The sequence below is a fragment of the Amblyomma maculatum genome, chromosome 1, assembly GCF_055883805.1.
Source record: "Amblyomma maculatum isolate TAMU_Amacu chromosome 1, ASM5588380v1, whole genome shotgun sequence".
Lineage (NCBI taxonomy): Eukaryota > Metazoa > Arthropoda > Arachnida > Ixodida > Ixodidae > Amblyomma > Amblyomma maculatum.
Window position 1 is genome coordinate 20,066,709 of NC_139344.1, and position 17,339 is coordinate 20,084,047.

Here is a 17,339-nt window from a genome sequence, read left to right on the forward strand (position 1 = left end):
TGAATAATGGAGGCCGAGGGCTGCAAGCTCCGCTGATGAGCCTTCGGGTTCGACCTCTGAGGACGCTGCATGAAATACAGTTCAAAATTTCAAGCACTACACCACGTCTCGCACTGCCATCATTAGCCTCGGTACCAAAGTTAATTTCGCTATGGCCCCGCATTCTCTCGTGGTCGCAGCTGTATTGCGTGCCACCCACTTATCCGCCAGGAGAAGAACAACGTTTGCATCCGCCAGCATCCTGTTCAAAATGTTGTGGCTGCGGATCCCACGCGTGAATTCCCTACGGAAAGGCTATCAGAGCCCCGTACATTCTGGTGATGCCGGCGAAAATCACAGAGCATGTGCCTACGGGGTGCATGACGCAGATGCACTATACGAGGGGCGCCCTTATATTGTCGTACCACATCCGACTTAACGGATGCCATGCTGCCGAGAATGATCCAGCTACTGGCCGGCAGTCCCTTCGTCCGTCGTTATACGTTCCGGAAGCGGCGCAATGATCGAAGGTTCCCCTGTCTTGATGAGCCTGAGAACGATCTAAACTCTCGTCACGATGCCCTCGCCTTTGACTCTCGTGCCGAAAGCTGCTTACACACACTCTTCGTTCCATTAATACCGATTACCACTTCGAGAGAAGGCCCGTTCAGCGCCGTTAGTTTTGACTATATTGTTGCGAAGAAGAAGATCGGCAGTGGAACGAGAGGAGCCCTCGCGCTAGGCCAGACATTAAATCATTGTTCATCCTGTCGCCATGTTGTGACGTCTCTTTGCTTGTCACCACGTAATATTTTGGTTGGAGGTGCGGCGTACGTCATCCCCATAATCGCCTTGGAGCATCGATGTCATCTGTAAGTCGGGACCATCGACCGAGAGCCCTGGGACATCGCCGAGCAGCTTCGCCCCAGCCCTTTCGCCCAGACCCGACCAAATACCACCGCCCAGCCTCCAGCCCGAATCTGAAGACAAGGAGAATAGACAGACCAACCAGACCCGAGGCGAAGGACTCGAAAGACCCGAAGGATCCTAAGGAACCGGACATGTACTACACGCAACCCCCGCCCAGCCGCTCGTCGCGACCTTGAGTCATCGGTCCCATGGACTCTGGTGACAGATGGTTGAACAGCTTCAGGAGAGGCGGATCGCCCAAGCATCATCGTGTTAATCGTCATTGTGGTGGCAAACACATCATTCTCTTTTATCTTTTCTTGAACGTCTACACCATCACGTTACCATCGACTTCAACGAAACGATCGGGACGATCGCTCGGTGGCCCCGGGAAGTGTTGCAAAGAAGACAATCGGCAGTGGAACGAGAGGAGCCCTCGCGCTAGGTCAGATATTAAATCATTGTTCATCCTGTCGCCATGTTGTGCCGACTCTTTGCTTGTCACCACGTAACAATATCTCCGAAACCGTTCACATCCTTTGATACTGCCAGTGCAACTCAACCATGCGCACCTCTTTGCAGTCTTCAGTTAGTCTCCTTATTCTACTCCGATCAACAGCTGATGGACTCGTGAGTCTACGAGACCACCACTCGCCACCTGGTGCGAATTGTTCCTGACCTGGACCCCTCGGACGTTTCGCCGTTCCAGTGCACTAATACCGTCCACGAGAATTATTAATGGGATGCAGCTTATGAAGGCCCTTTTTCGCACATCCTAAGATTGCACAATAACAATCAAAATATCAGCATATACTCTATAGAGATGCTTGTATGTTTTGGGCATCTATTGTGAAAACATCGCCCACATCAGTTTGGGACAGCAGACTAGCTATTCCACGCAATCGCAAAACAAACTTTAAAATCAAGGTTCTGCTATGCATTCGGCGATTACACCATTCCCAAACAATATATTGATGAGAGTGCGTTACAATATCCCACATTCATCCTCACAATTAAAAACAGGTGTCTAGAAAAGCCGGACTGGCGTTTCAGTATCTTTTTCTCCGCAGACAGGTTTTTCTCTCAGTGGCCATTAGCTGCTCTCAAGACCAGAGCCAAGGCGAAGCCGAGATGATCATTCGCCTTCCACTGCCGGTATTACACTGCGCGCTTGCGAAATCGATATCAGCCCCCGTGCACAGGGGCTGTCGTGCCGAGATAAAGCGAAGTGCGCTCGCGAAAACGCTTTTCTTACCGCGGTAGTCGGTAGGGAGTTGAAATAATATAACGGCGCATATGCACAAGCTTTCATTGTAAAGACTTGCCAGTTCATTCCAGGCTGTTGAGGGCCTTGAATCCATCGTCGTGTGCTCCGAATTTCATCCGTTAATCACGTCTCGAAAGCGAAATTGTACTGCGACAACAGAGCACCACTTTGCTCTATAGGCGGCCCGAGGCACTTTGAACGCGAAAATTTGCCCTCCTTCAATTTCACCCTAACTATAGGTGGCCAACGTACTTAACATATCGTAGAATTTATTTCTCAAAGAACGTTGTTGCTGGGTCTTCAACAGCAAGCTTGACGCGAGCGTGGTGCGAACTTCGCGTTTTTTAAATTCGGACCTCTTGTAGATCCCACGAAGGCGCGTAGCACACGTACGTTTACACGCTGTCATGCTTGCCGCTTGCTTTTCTTGCAAACGGCGCCGTGATGCGACACTTTCAGCGCACGTAAGACTCATCGCACTGGGTCGCAGCTTGCGACTCCGGGCATAAATTCAAGTTAGACGTGTTTGAAGTATGATTGTCGTCTAAAAGCTGTGCACGATGGGTCCCACCTATCTGCAATAGGAAGATAATTTATTTTTACTGAATACATGGACGACTGCATATCATTGTCATAGCTTTTCTTGCGAAATGCCACTTCTCGAAAGTAAGTTAGGATGGGAGCATGTTCTCATTCAGTCGTCGATAAGACGAAAGATTAGAAAAAAAAAAGCGGAGAGTTTTAGCAACGCGGCTTTTTGCAGAGGATTTGCGCCACGACATCACACGGCCCAGTGGAATTTCTGGTTAAGGCAGCTGATAAATATTAACGATATTCGCCCCGTATTTATGCGCATATAAACAAGTTTAAGGTGAAGCTGATAACGTCGTCAAAAGTTGTCTCGACCTGTTTAAAATAGCGGTCAGATCTTTTTTAATGTAGGCCTGCTTCGATCGTTTGCGTAAATCAAACTACTTGGACTAAGACAGATAATGCTATGTGTACAATGCAAGAAAGTTCACCCAAGCAGGTCGATATTGATCATAGGAGACCAACGAGCGGCATCTCGCATAATGTGGCATGACTGTGAGACAAATAAGTGCATTAGAAGAAGACATCCTGTATATGCACATGTTTATAAGTAGACTTAGAGCCAGCAGCCAAGCCCCGCTTCGTAGACCCCTACCCTAAATCTACATTTCTACGAAGATAAACTCTATATGAAAAGGAATGAGCCATCAGAGTAGCGATTATGGTATCGTTCAGTTCAGGCTACTGGGAGCATTTTCTTTTTTTGTATGTCGCCGTCTCTTGGCTCCAGTGCGGATATTGAGATACATTTTGATTGTCGCTCACTGTTTTAGCTTCGTTAGTGGGTTGCTTTGTTGGCAAACCTTCTCGCAGGAAAAAAGAAGAGAAATGAAAGGCAGACTTTCTGACGCTGACAAGTGCAGCAAAAGTTGGTTCTCCCGAATTGAACACACATCACTCTGAACGCAAGTGGGTTGCCACAAATGCAATATGCCGTATATACAGTAACGTAGACGATTGCATTAAGTGAAACGCAAAACGCGTGATGAAAATTATAAAGACTTAAATCGCTTTTACGGGGCAACCTGCGAGTAAGCCCACAGAAAGAAGCGAGCAGCGCCGAGTTCGGTTGATGAGAGACTGAAAAAAACGCTGGTTGTCTGGTGGGTTTCGCGAGGCTCTCTTCCGGCGTAGTCATTCGTTCTCTCTCTCTTTTTAACTCGGCGCTCAGTCAGCGAGGTCCGCAGTCGCGCCAGTCGCGGATCGCAATGAGGTGTGCCGAATGAAAGCGCGGACTCGTGAGGCGGTGATTCGACGGCTGCCCCCTTCCTGTTATTGCGAAAGCGCAATAACGGACAACAGCTGCGTTGCGAATCGCCTCCGTGGCGCATGGCACACACGCCTCTTCACGAAGCAGATTTGCACGCACGACCAGTAGTGCCACGCGCATCCGCCTGAGGGCGGCCATTCTTTAGGCCAGGCAGCTCCTGTCCTTATGCCACCGTTACTGGGCCAAAGGTCAGCGGGATCGGCTTGCCGAATGTCAGCAACGAAAAAACACGAACAACGATTCCTGCGGGAGAACTCGAGAGCCGCCGCAGGCAGGCGCGGTCCCAGATTGCAGTCACGTCACACAGGGACGTCATTAGCGGAGCGGCAACGAGCGTTAGTAACTTGGCTCCCTCGCGGCACGAACCCGATGCCAGTCGATGCCTTCACACTGGGGCCTCTCATGGGACCGGGTATCAGACAGACTTCAGCGACGACTTAGGGAGAACGCGAGCAGTCTGTAATACGGCGCCCTGTTTGAAGAACACTTACATTTTATATGGCTGGCGAACACACTGCATTTTTTTTTTTTTGTATGGGAAAGAAAGGGAGGCGAGGGTGCATCACATCATGTAGCTCCGGAGTTCGTACCCTGGTGGTAGGTTAGACCACGTTACAGTACAGTGTCCCGTTGCGGAATGAGTGCATGCAGCTGTCGGGCTGTTATCTCACGTGGTAAGAACCGGGTCAAGTTTTCGGCAGTGACGAACAGATACCTGCAGCTTACTCCCAACGAAATTGAACAGTACCATGAACAAAAGTGTGCTTAGACCCTGAACAAATATATTTCACTTAATCCAATCGGCGCGCTACACGTGGCCATGTCTGTTCTGTAATTAACGGCGTGAATGAGAGCACTGTTGTGCTGCCAGCTTTCAAGTAAAATACAACGCAGGGCAGTGAGTAAAATGTCAAGCTACCGAGACCAAAATCTCGGCGAAGAAAAAGAAAAGTGCGTCAGATTTACTTAATAAAAGCAGGAAGCCTTATTGAGAGCGAGAATTGCCTGCTCTGTTTATAATATTCGCTGAGGACGTGCAGTCACTGTTAATGACGCGAAAGATGAAAAGGTACGGAGTGCCTTGTTTTGAGCATAGGCGAGAGATTTTCCCCCGTAAAGTAAACCACACAAACCAGCCACGCACTCCATATCATATTCTTGTGTGGATTAAAAAGTTATATATATATATATATATAGAGAGAGAGAGAGAGAGAAAGAAAATGGGCAGAAAGGCAGAGAAGACCAAATACTTACACTGAAAGAATTAGCGAGACATACTGCCCACTCTCTAAAGCAGAAGCTTCAGCACCTTCAGTTTCGAAAAGAAAAAATCAAAAGAGAGCCGATTAATTTTTAGATAATTTGTTCAATACAAGGAGGATCATCGTGATTCAATTTTCTAGTGAGCGATGACGGTAAGACCGCTTTCACATTAAAGCGCTGGGTTAAAGGTCTAAACGCTCTGGACGCACTGCGAAGAGAAGGCATTGCATGGTTTTGAGGACAGCAGCACGTAATTTGGCGATTTTTCGGGGGCAGTTTTATAATTTCACAAATTCGTCGCGAAGTAAGCCGCCCTATTTATAGATCTTCAGAAATGCTGTCACGTGACCAGCTGCTATTTTAAATGATTCGCCAAGAACGTACAACCAGCCTCATCGTAGACAGTACGGCCAAGAAAAGCGGATTTTGTTATCTCGGACGCGTCTGGAGGCTTTAAAGTGACGCCGCAGTCACGAGGAAGATTTTTTTTATTTCGCCAGACGTCGTTTTTGGCTGGTAAAAATATCACTTTACTTAACCGCCAGTTTTGTGGAAACAACGTCGCTGGCCGTTTTTCAAGAAGATCTACAACTTCTGCATTGACACTTTTTCCTTCAAGCCGTTATTCTTAAAAAAATATCTAATTAGTCTTTTATTAATTAATTAACTGTAGTGAAAAAAAAATACTGCAGATTAGCATATGCGATTCTGAATATTTATGAATGTGTTTCGCTGTGCTAGGGCTAACCGTATTTTTTAAAATCTTGCCAAGTTAGCTGGGACCCCCGGTGTTTATTAATTAATTTATTTTTTTTTAACAATACTGTCAACACTCATGCGAGGGTCCTTACAGAGAGAGCATGAAAAATTTCGTTGAAAAACAGCATTATTCACAAGCACTGAATGCATCAGCATCAAATGGTAAAAGCAGTCAAGCATCAGATGGCACTTTCAAGCAGATAGTCATCCAGAGTTCGTTCGAATTCATGCTGATGACTCTGTTTCACAAGACTCATAGGCAAGTCATTCCACATTTCAATTACATGGGGGAAGGAGAAATGTCTGAAAGTTTCGCTACTGGCTAGTACGGCTGAATTACCTCGGCTATGATTTGTTCTCAAACACCGTTTGCCAGGGGCTTGTATGTACATATGTTTCCTTTCTGAATACTTGTATGTCCTTGGAACATTAGCTTCCGCCGATTTTTTATCTACGTGCTTCTAATAAATCCAGGTTACAGGAAGAGAGCATGTCTACAGCTGAGTCTGTCCTTCAATATTGGCAGCAAATAACGCGTACTGTGTGCCTCGGGACTATTTATAATTGTTTATTTAAATAATTCTGATTAGGGCTCCAGACTACTGATGCGTACTCAAGGACTGGCCTAACAAAAGCTCTATTTGCAATAAGTCTTACATCCCGTTTAGCATGTTCCAATTTTTTTTCTAAAGAAACATAACCTCTGGTATGGTTTAGAACGTACATCTTCTATATGTCTGCCCCAATTTAAATTTTGTGTTATTGTCATTCCTACATACTTAAACTATAGTGTTTTAGAATACAATAGTATGCTTAAAATGAGTTACTTTTACCACCCACTTGTCACCAATGCAATATGGGAATGAAAGAATAGATTTTTTTCTTATAATGTGCGTGTATGTTGATTTCGAATAATTAATTTCCATGTTCCATTTTTTGCACCATTCGCTTAATGCCCGTAAAAAGCGGTTAATCCTAAGCTGGTCGTCCGTGTTTCTAACTGTAAAATACATTAAACAGTCATCTGCTAATAGCTTTAGTTATACACTGGTTTCCATGACAGCAGAGATACCATTATTATACACCGAAAATAACAATGGTCCCAAAACAGAACCCTGCGGAACTTCTGAATGCACTGCTAGTGAGCCGGAGACATGAATATCCATTTTGACTACGTGGTTGCGATTCGATAAGTATGCTTTAATTAATTTTACTATATTCGTATAAATTCCACCTCTTTCAAGTTTAAAAACTAATTTCTTGCGTGGCACTTTATCAAACGCTTTGCCAAAATCTACAGCAATTACGTCAATCTGCTGTTTCGCATCAATCGTCATTGCCAGATAATGAATGGTCCCCACCAGTTGTGTAGTAGTGGAAAGGCCTGTTTGGAATCCGTGTTGGTCAGGGTAAGGTACACAGCTTGTTTCTAGATTATGAAAGATGTGCTTTGCTGTAATATGTTACACAAGTTTACAAGAAATCGATGTAAGAGATATTGGGCGGTAGTTATTTACAAGTGTTCGGTTGCGCCCTTTAAACACCGGAATTGCTTTGCGCGAATCTTTTGGTATACAATTAGGGGGCGGGGGGGGGGGGGGGGGGGTGCAGGGATTTTCGAAAAATAAGTTTAAGGTATCGCGACACCCACTCGGCATATTTTCGGAGAAACTGGGTTGGTATGTTGTCTGGTACATTGGCCTTTTTAGCTTCCAAGTTGAGGAGGTACTGAAATACGCCCTCCTGCGTAATTATGACACCATCTGTTTGGCTAGGCAACAAGTGGTCTTAATTGAAGTCTATGCAATCTTTGATCGCGTTTAATGCAGACTGGAAAAAGTGATTAAAGTGGTCTACTATATGCTCCTTTCTTATCCGTACCTGATTTTCGTGCTTGATCTCCTGTGTTCTTTTCTTCCTATCACTGAAGTATCGCCAGAACGCTTGAGTTTTGATGAAGCGGCTAAGCGTTTCATCAAATACCTTTTTTTAGCTTTTCAATGCTTGCTTCAGCTGAGCACGAAGTGGCAACACTTCTATACGTTTATTTTTTCCTTTTTGCGTAGCCTTCTTATTTTTCGTTTTATATGAATTATGTCTCTGGTGATCCAGGGACTTCGGTGCTTCGTCATTTTAACACGAGTTGGAATATACCTGTTAACGCAGTGTTTTAAAGTTTTCTTAAATTACTGCACAACTTTTGTACTGTTTTGGAATCATAGTCAATTTCAATATCATCATGGACAGATTCCAGGTGGTCAAGATTGTAGTTGTCCACTCGTCCATAATCCTTAACGCGCCCAGGGATATAAGGACTTGAGCACTCACTGGTTCTAAGTGGTATGACAACGACAATCATCTTGTGCTCAGAGACACCACAACAGTGTGTTCTTCTATATTATTTGACATGAACACCGGGTCCAACAATGACCTCGATTTGGGCGTTATTCTCGTATCTTCTTGCACAACTTGTTTTACGTTATACGTGAACATAATTTCTAATAGTTTCTCACCGGTAGATGAATCAGGACCAACAGAACGTAGGCGTTGCCAATTTATGTGTGGTGGGTTAAAATTGCCAGTCATTATTAGTGTTGCGTTGTAGATATTGTGGTGAATCGCTGTTGTACGTCCCAAAGAAGTTTGGTGAGAGTCGAAGGAGGCACTGAATCGTTTGAGCCGGACGACAAGCTGGTCGCGCTAGGGAGGTCGCATGGATGCCACGGCAACGTATTACCATTTCCTAAAAACTGCAGTGACGCCACCCGGCACGGGTGGCGTCACTGAAAAATAAAACACAAAAAAAAGGAAGTCAATAAAGCTAAATGTTATTTTGAGTATACATTGCAGTGCATAAATGGAAATACATACACAATAAAATAGTTTGCAGGATTAAAATTGCTTGCAGTAATCCTCTGATCATGCCAGTTGCGTCCGTCGCGCCATCTTTAGTACGTTGAATGAAAACGAATAAGAGCGCATTTAAAGACCGTACTTAAAGTCACTTCTGTGGCGCAATAGATTGATACCAAGTACCTGATTGCATGATATGTGTTCGAATCTTTGCACGTACGTTTTTAGTTTTTTTTTTAAATTCACAACATTTAAATACTTTACTACCATATATCCTGAAGTATGTTCCCCTTTAGGTTGCATAATACCAAGTTTTTGTTCTTAACAGCAGCAAAACCAGCAGCGAACGCAGCCAGAATATGACGGTCAAATTACCTTCACCGTAATCAATTCCTGTCTTCAGTGAGTGTATGTTACCTTTAGGTTGCGTTCAGAGACAGCTCTCAGCAACAATCGCCTTTTAGCATGCTTCGAACTCTTTTTTTTTTTTTTACACATTTACGCCGCTTCGATTTTTCAAGTTAACTTATTCAACGTCGCGAAGATGGCGCGACGGCCGCCACCGATGTATTACGCTCCTTCCAGTAAGTTATTTTAGTCCATAAAACTATTTTATTAATATTGCACTTCAGTTTCCATACTGCGCTTCATGCTCGAAAAGAAACGTAAGGTTGTTTTATTTTTGAGTGACGCACCCGGCACTTCCGTTGCTGCAGTTTTCGGGGACCGGCAATACGCGCCTCGACACAACGGTTGAAAATGTCAGATGTGGTCGAATCGATGGCTCCAGTAGGAGGAGTGAGAGTGGTAATGTAATGCGCTCTAGGGTTCGCAGTAACAATACATGCGTTGGCGGGATCAATAATATAAACAGTTCAAAGTGATTCTCCTCCAAGGAAAGTGGTTGGAAAAGGCAACGGGTTGGCGACATACAAAGCGCTGCTGCCATCAGAAATTCTGAGCACTGCATAGAGGAGCAGCATGTATTTGCGATGAGTACAACGGACAGACGGTGTATACACCACAGTAGCGTCGGCGGTGACGGCACACGTCACAGGCACAAGAAGAGACGACAAAGCAGGGATATCGATGTCGTCGGCAGCGAGAATGGGCGCATCGGGAGCAGGGGTTGCTTCTACGAGAGTGTCACAAAGCGGCAATAAATCAATGTGAGCACGTGCACAGTCGATGATGGCGTGATGATTAGACAAAAAAGGCCATCCGAGGATTATGTCATGAGAAAAGTGAGCGAGAACGATGAATTCAATAGAGTAGGAAAGGCCTTGTATGATGCAGCATTTTTTAAAAAAAGGACAAAGCGCTAACGACACATTCACATGAAAGAAGACACGGACAAGCGCTCGTGAGCGCTTGTCCGTGTCTTCTTTCATGTGAGCGCTTGTCCGTGTCTTCTTTCATGTGAATGTTTCGTTAGCGCTTTGTCCCTTTTTTTTTTAAAAAAAATGCTGCACCAACTAGCCCAACAAAAAGTCCTTCTTGAATACCTTGTATGATGAGCCGTGCGGCGCACGCAACAAGTGGTCGAATCTGTTCGACGCTCGCGGTTCCCAATGAAATATCAGGGATCGGCGTCGTCACCTTCTTAAGTTTGTGGCACTGGTTACGACTAATCATGGACGCCGCAGCATCAGTGTCAACAAGCGCATCAACAGCAACACCTTCGACGGAAACCTCAACAACGTTTACAGGGCTTGACACGTTTACTGAGGGCGTAGTTCCTGCCTCCGGAACTGCGGTGCCTAGTTTTCCGGCTGGAGAAGTGTTGATCGGCGAGTCATAGGAGAGCTGGACCGGCGGCAAAGAGACGGCGACTGAAGGGTATATGGGTCGGAACGTGTCGGTGAGTGATGCGAAGACGGACGACCCGACTCAGGATACGAGAAAGGTACGTCATACGCTGGAGCGTGCCCGTAGTCGTAAAAACGGGATCCACGTGCAAGGCACCACCATTCCACATAGCCAGATACACCGCCAGCGTAACAAATCAGGCGGTTGTCTTGTGCTTGCCACGGATTCTGATTGTCGGACCGGTGCGAGGCGCGAGCAGGCTCTGGCACTGGAGGCACGGGCTGCCGCCTATTGAAGATGTGGTTCGAAGGCTCGTACGTTGATATGGCGGGTGAAAGTGGTGGCCGGCTTGCAAATTTGGCATACATCAGCGGAGCGGCGGCCATAGGGGGTGGGTTTGCGGGTGGCAGGATATCAGCAATCTGCTCCTGGATGACACATTGTAGAGGGGGCGACAGAGATGATGGGTCGGGCCGGCAACTGTCGAGCCACCTCTTCCCATACAAAATGTTGAATTTGCTGGAGAAGCATTGGGTGATCCTGGGGAGCACCGGTAAAATTAAGAGCCGATTGTTCTTCATCCGAAGAAATGACACGGTGCGTAATGAGACGCTGTTTCCGGAGCTCGTCATAAGTCTGACACAAAAAGAGGACGCCAAAAGCCTTTTGGGTGTTTTGGGCGACCAGCGTCTGAAATGCGTCATCTTCAATCCCCTTGAGAACATTCTTGAGCTTGCTTTTTTCAGGCATAGTTGGATTAAGACGTTTACAGAGATCGACAACATCCTCAGTGTAGCTTGTGAAGTTTTCGCCCTTCTGCTGTGCAATCGTTGTTCGGCACGAAGGCGGCCCAAAACATCCGTGAGACTAGTTTTTTGAGCAGCCCAGGTAGAAATATCAGCTTTGAGGTTTCGGAACCACAAGCTGGCGTCATCACTTTATAGATGATGATATTGGTGAGCAAATGTGGTCACCCACTTATTCTAGGCACTCACACGCCCATAGGAAGTCAGCCAGTCCTCTACGTCTGTGTTGTCCGTGCCGCTGGATATGGGTGGATCGCGCTGCCACACTGGTTCGGAACAGATGATAGCGGGGGCGGGGGGGGGGGGGGGGGGGGGAGGGGGGGGCAAGCGAGCCGGCTGGGTCATGGCGTCTGTCAAGATGATAGTTGGTGGCTGGTAGTTGGTAGATGGTGGCTGGTGGCTGGTACTTGGTAGCTGGTAGCTGGTAGCTGGTAGTTGGTAGCTGGTAGCTGGTAGTTGGTAGCTGGTAGTTGGTAGTTGGTAGTTGGTAGCTGGTAGCTGGTAGTTGGTAGATAGAGCCTGGCAAGGAGGGACTTCGGAGCTCCAAGTTGGAAAAGGCGGCACCTCCACCAGGTGTAATGATTCAGTTTAGACAGTCTGCACGGCACTATCTGTATCTTCGCTGCGGCAAAGGCCAGCATTCTTCAGCTTATCGTCTTCGACGTATCCTTTTTGCTCTTCTGGCTGCTTTTTCGCAGGTCAGATATCTCGCTTACAATATATATATATAAACAGAGAGACAGATCGCAAGTACTTAATAGGCATAGCCATTATACAGACTCTGAAATGAGCCTATATGTTTGGCGCCATGTGGTACGCCCTTTGATAGTCGCGGCAAACGCGGATTCTCACAAGCGAGAAGCAAACAAGCACTGAGGTATAATGCGGTGAATACAGCGAAATCCTGATTCCCATAGAGCTACATCTGCGCTTCCTGAACCTAAATATGACCTGCAGATCTTGAGCAACGGGTTTGACGGAGCTTGGGCAGCAACGACAAGAGCCTTTGGAGCAAGCAATAATTTGAGATCGTAGACAAGAGCTTGGTGGCACTGAATCTCCCATCCCATCAGGTAAACATTCATGAAAACTATATGACTAAACGCCGACCACCAATGTCCCTCAGGAAAATATTTCGCGCAGCCCTCTGCCGCTTAAAATCCCTGGACCCCGACCTGAAGCTCCGCCTTCCACCTGGCCTACCCCGACGCGAAGAAACTTTGCTGTGCCGCCTGTGGGTTGGTGTAGCATTCACAAACTCGTATTCTTTTATAATAGGCTTGGCAAACAGCCCTGCATGTACAAACTGTGGATGCGACGAGTCTATAGGGCACACTCTTTGTGGGTGCCCGATATACAGTGAGGAAAGGCAGTGTCTGTGCCGTACGCTGGAACATCTAGATGGACGCCCATTGACTGAAATTAAGATTTTAGGTCTCTGGCCACGGCAATCGTCTTCGGTGAAGGCCTTCCAGGCACTGCTCCGCTTTATGAAAAGCACAGGCCTAATCGAAAGAGTATGAATTTTCTATGATATGACTGTGACGTGATGTGATGTGGCGTGTCTGTTATCAGTGTTATGTGACTGTACCATCTTCAACTATCCCTCTCTCACAACTTTTATATCCACTCATCCCCTTCCCCAAGTGCAGGGTAGGAAACCGGTTGCTTTTACTGGCTAACCTCCCTGCCTTTCCTCCTCATCTTCCTCCTCCTCCTCGCGCCGCCCTGCTAACTGGGGGGGGGGGGGGGTGTAAAGGTTTTATTTAACTGAAAAAGAAACACGTGCACCACGTTAATAAGACTCACATGCTAGGTGATGTCTCTAGTCCTGGATTCTATTGGTCGAAGCCACCGTTCTGGATCTCTGGACCAAGGCTACCGGCTTAGAGGTCTCAGCAGCCAAGCAGGGCCGTCTCCCTGTTCTCCCGTGTAGAGTTGGGGTTAGGGGTTGAGACTTAATTTCGCTGGCAGGCCCTTACCATGTGGTAGGTATATGCTACGTTGCCACAGTGCTGGCACCTGCCGGTGACCATAGGTTCAAAATGTTTTATAATAGCCAGCCATAACATCGTGTTTTATAAATTCTCAAGAGCATGCAGGGGCGCCCCACAAAGTTCGAGGCCAGGGCAGACAGGCAGTGTCTATTTATAACATTATTCTCTATGGTAACGAATACCGTCTGCTAGCTTGGCTTTTTAGAGTGATGGACTTTATAAAGACAGCTGAACGTGCGGCGCGTGCTCTACTCGGCAACTGTTATTTCCACCTTGAAAATTGCCTGAGCTCTGAGAAACAAGTAACTCTGAGGTTTACAGTTTATAGACTTTAACCTCCCAAAGCGAGACGGGCTACGAGCGACGCCGTGTAGTTTAAGGCTCCGGCGATTTTGATCCCCTGGGGCTCTTTAACGTGTACTTGCATCGGAAGGTACACGGGTGCCTCGAGTTTCGCGTTCATCCAAGCGCGGCCGCAGCGGCCTAGGATTTGATGCCGTGTTCTCCGGATGAGCACTTGCGTGCCTTAACCACTGAGACACTGTGACGATGTATGAAATTGCTAGAATGTCAGAGCTCTCTCTCAGGTCCATTGGTCATCGTCCCATTTCCACAAGATGCACTTAACAGGTGTGCATGCAGTGCTTTCCACAGGCTGTTTCACTTTAAGAACCGCTTTACGGCGGATGCATCCACCGCTATAGAAGGCTGTGCCAGTAAATAACAGCGTTCGAACCCTAATACCAGGGGCCTCAGATACGTATACTGCTATGAGGGCCGTATTGAGAAAATTCCTTGTCCCGCAGGCCTGGAGAAGAAAAATAACGAAAACATGAATCGAAACAAGAAATAAATATGAAGAATAGAAAAATAAAAAATATAAGTATAAATAAAAGATCAGAACAAAGAAACCATCTAGTTTCCATGCAGATAAAATGCCTCAGTGGAAAAGAAAAGAGGACGATGCTGCCTTTTATAAGAAAACGCCGGTCAGTCGCTATGTGAGGATGGTTTGGAGAGAGCTACTGAAAGGGCACGGTGGTAACTATATGTATCCTGAAAAAGACAAAAAAATAGATACTTGGAGATGAAAGAGAAAGCGGGTTGTTTGGTGTTTCGCTACTGAAGGCAGATGACGTCCGCCCGAAGGTCACGTAGATTAAGGGGCCAATATCTCTTTTTACCGTTTCCACAAAGAATGCGTGCCGTCTGGAAAAGAGGTCTTTTAGACAATTTTCAACTCAAGACGAGTCTGGGGGTAAATTCGACTCGTGGTTTCGAAAAAAAGCTGAAATTTCCGGAACCGATGGCCGCGCCGCATAGTGCTCGCGGCCGCCTGTTTGAGACCCGTGCTATGTATGCGTTATTTGTGACGAGCAGCAATACAAGTTATGCAGTAAATTGAAGTAAGGTTGTTTTATATAGTACATGTCATCGGAGAGGCCCAATAATTAACCGGCACATCCAATTTAATACGGCGGTTCGCACTAAGTTCTGGACAGCAGGCAAATCCAGCGCGTTGCGTGCTGTTGTGACCGGAGTTCCGGCCAGGCTTCAGCCGCTCACAATGGAGGCGTACTTAGCGGACGCCGGCGAGCGACCGCGAACAAAAGCAGCGAAGCGACGGCGACAACAGGGCACTTATTATTGTGCTTAATGGGCACGAGACGCGTCGCCGAGCAGCATTGACCCCGCTCGCCGAATTCTCGAGGCAAGCAGTTGGCCCCCTTGGAATTTCGCGGGGTGAATGACCACCGTCAATAGGCGACTTCTCGGACCATTTTGACCTGGTACCGAAACTCCATCGCCCGCACAAAATCGTAATCGCCACCGGAAGATGTGCAAGGAGGTTCACCCTCGGCAGTGGGCGGCACCTCGAGTGATCCCTTGCCCCCACTGATTGGATAGCATCGATGAACTTTGTTTCCCCAGCTAGGGAACTGGGGATAACAAACCGTATTTAACTGACGGGTTTTGTTTGGACAGATAGCTCCGTTTTCCTCTCGTGACCTAATTGTACCTTCTTCAGTATGTAGAAAGTGTATATAAACTTTACTTTTTGCCTCTCCTCCCTGGCTGTCTTCCGCCTCGATGCATCGTCGCCTCCTGAGCCCGCTGCGGTGAAGCTCGCCCCCTGAACCCGACACACATAAGTGCTTAATAAGAATATGAAACACACTCTAAAATGAACACATCAGCCAAAACCTCTAAGTTGAAAGCTCTACACCATCTCATCAAACATGCACTTCACCCTTTCTTTTATAGTAAAGCAAGCCCTATGGTTTTAAATTAACAGATAAAGTAAACGAAAAAAATTATCGTTTCGCTTTCGCCACACCGTAACTGTTTTACGGTACAGCACGTCAACAATGAAGTTAACTATTGTTAATTTTGAAAGCCTGCCAAATGGACATAATAAAGGAAAGCTTTCTTGAAGAGGCGTTAGAAAGCGGTAAACTTCCTGGAAGAAAAATCTTTAGTGTCTGCACCTGCTCGTTGTAGTTTAAGCGAGTCTGTGTTTCGTATAAATTAATTTTTCGAAACCAAACTTACACTACTGCGCCTTGCGTGTTTCCCAAGATACAAGTGGTTCAGGGATTTAATTGAATACGTTCGTTTCCTTACAGATCAGAAGAAAGCAACGTTTTTCTCTTAATAAAAAAAGAAAAAGAAAAAGGGCGTCGATTAGTTGACGAGGCCGAAAGGCTCTAAAAGACTCCAACCGTCAAATTACACCTTTCTAATAATACCCTTGTTACACGGCCAGAGTTAACCGCGGTTTGCGTAAACGCGGTTGTGTGAAACCGTGGTTAGCGCCTGTTACACGGCGGACCAAACCGTGGTCACGCCACTAACCGCGGTTATCGCGAACCGAGCTTGGCGGCATTGCCTTCGGTTTGCGTCGTTAACCGAGAAGATGAGCGCGTCGGCAGCATCCGCGCTAGCGTTAAAAAACTTTTCCAAACAATAATTTTGCGACACAAAACATACTTTTCACCGAAATCATGTTTTACAACAAGTATCTTCTATATAACGCACATATTTGCGTGTGGCATTTCGTTCCGCCGAATTGTTGCATCTGTTCGTCTTTTCCACCCAAGGGATCGTTAGCTGCCATAACCGAGTAAGGCTGCTTATAACCGAGGACTCTGGAGTGCTGTGTAACAATAACGAACAGCGATTTGAGATAACCACAGTTCAGTTCGGTAACCGCGGTTACGCTAACCCCAGTTAATTCTGTCCGTGTAACAAGTGTATAAATATGTGCGCGCTGCCTGGCAACAGCCAGCAGTTCACAGCGCATAAACGTCTCGGAAGGCAGCATATTTGCTTCCGAAAGGGCGTGGAAGCTTGACAAACGGCCACCTTGCCTTATCAGCTTGGTCGTACGTGTACGGAGAAATTCCCGCTCACCAAGGAGCATGCAGTGAGTGAAAAATGGGGTGACAGCCGCCATTCTCGGTCCCGCGAGCAAGCGAGCGTAAAATTGAGCCTGCCCAGTTTCCAACCGCAACATCGCGGTGGAAAATATGCCGCGCAACGCGCACGCCAAAAGTAACGAAGCGGCGGAATCACGTGCTCGGCGATTTGCTGCAATGCGAATGCCGGTTCCACGGCGCACGAAGGACGTGCGGAGAATATTTCACCAATAACGTGTCGATCTGGCCTGTGATTGCGGTCGACGACACGTGCAAAAGAAATGATCCATAAATGCCCCCCCCCCCCCCCCCCCCCCCCCCCGCCACTTTCTGCTTTCATCAACCCATTTTGCATTTAAGTTTTTTTTTTATTGATTGATTGATTGATTTTATTTCAGACAAATAGTGCAGGGCATG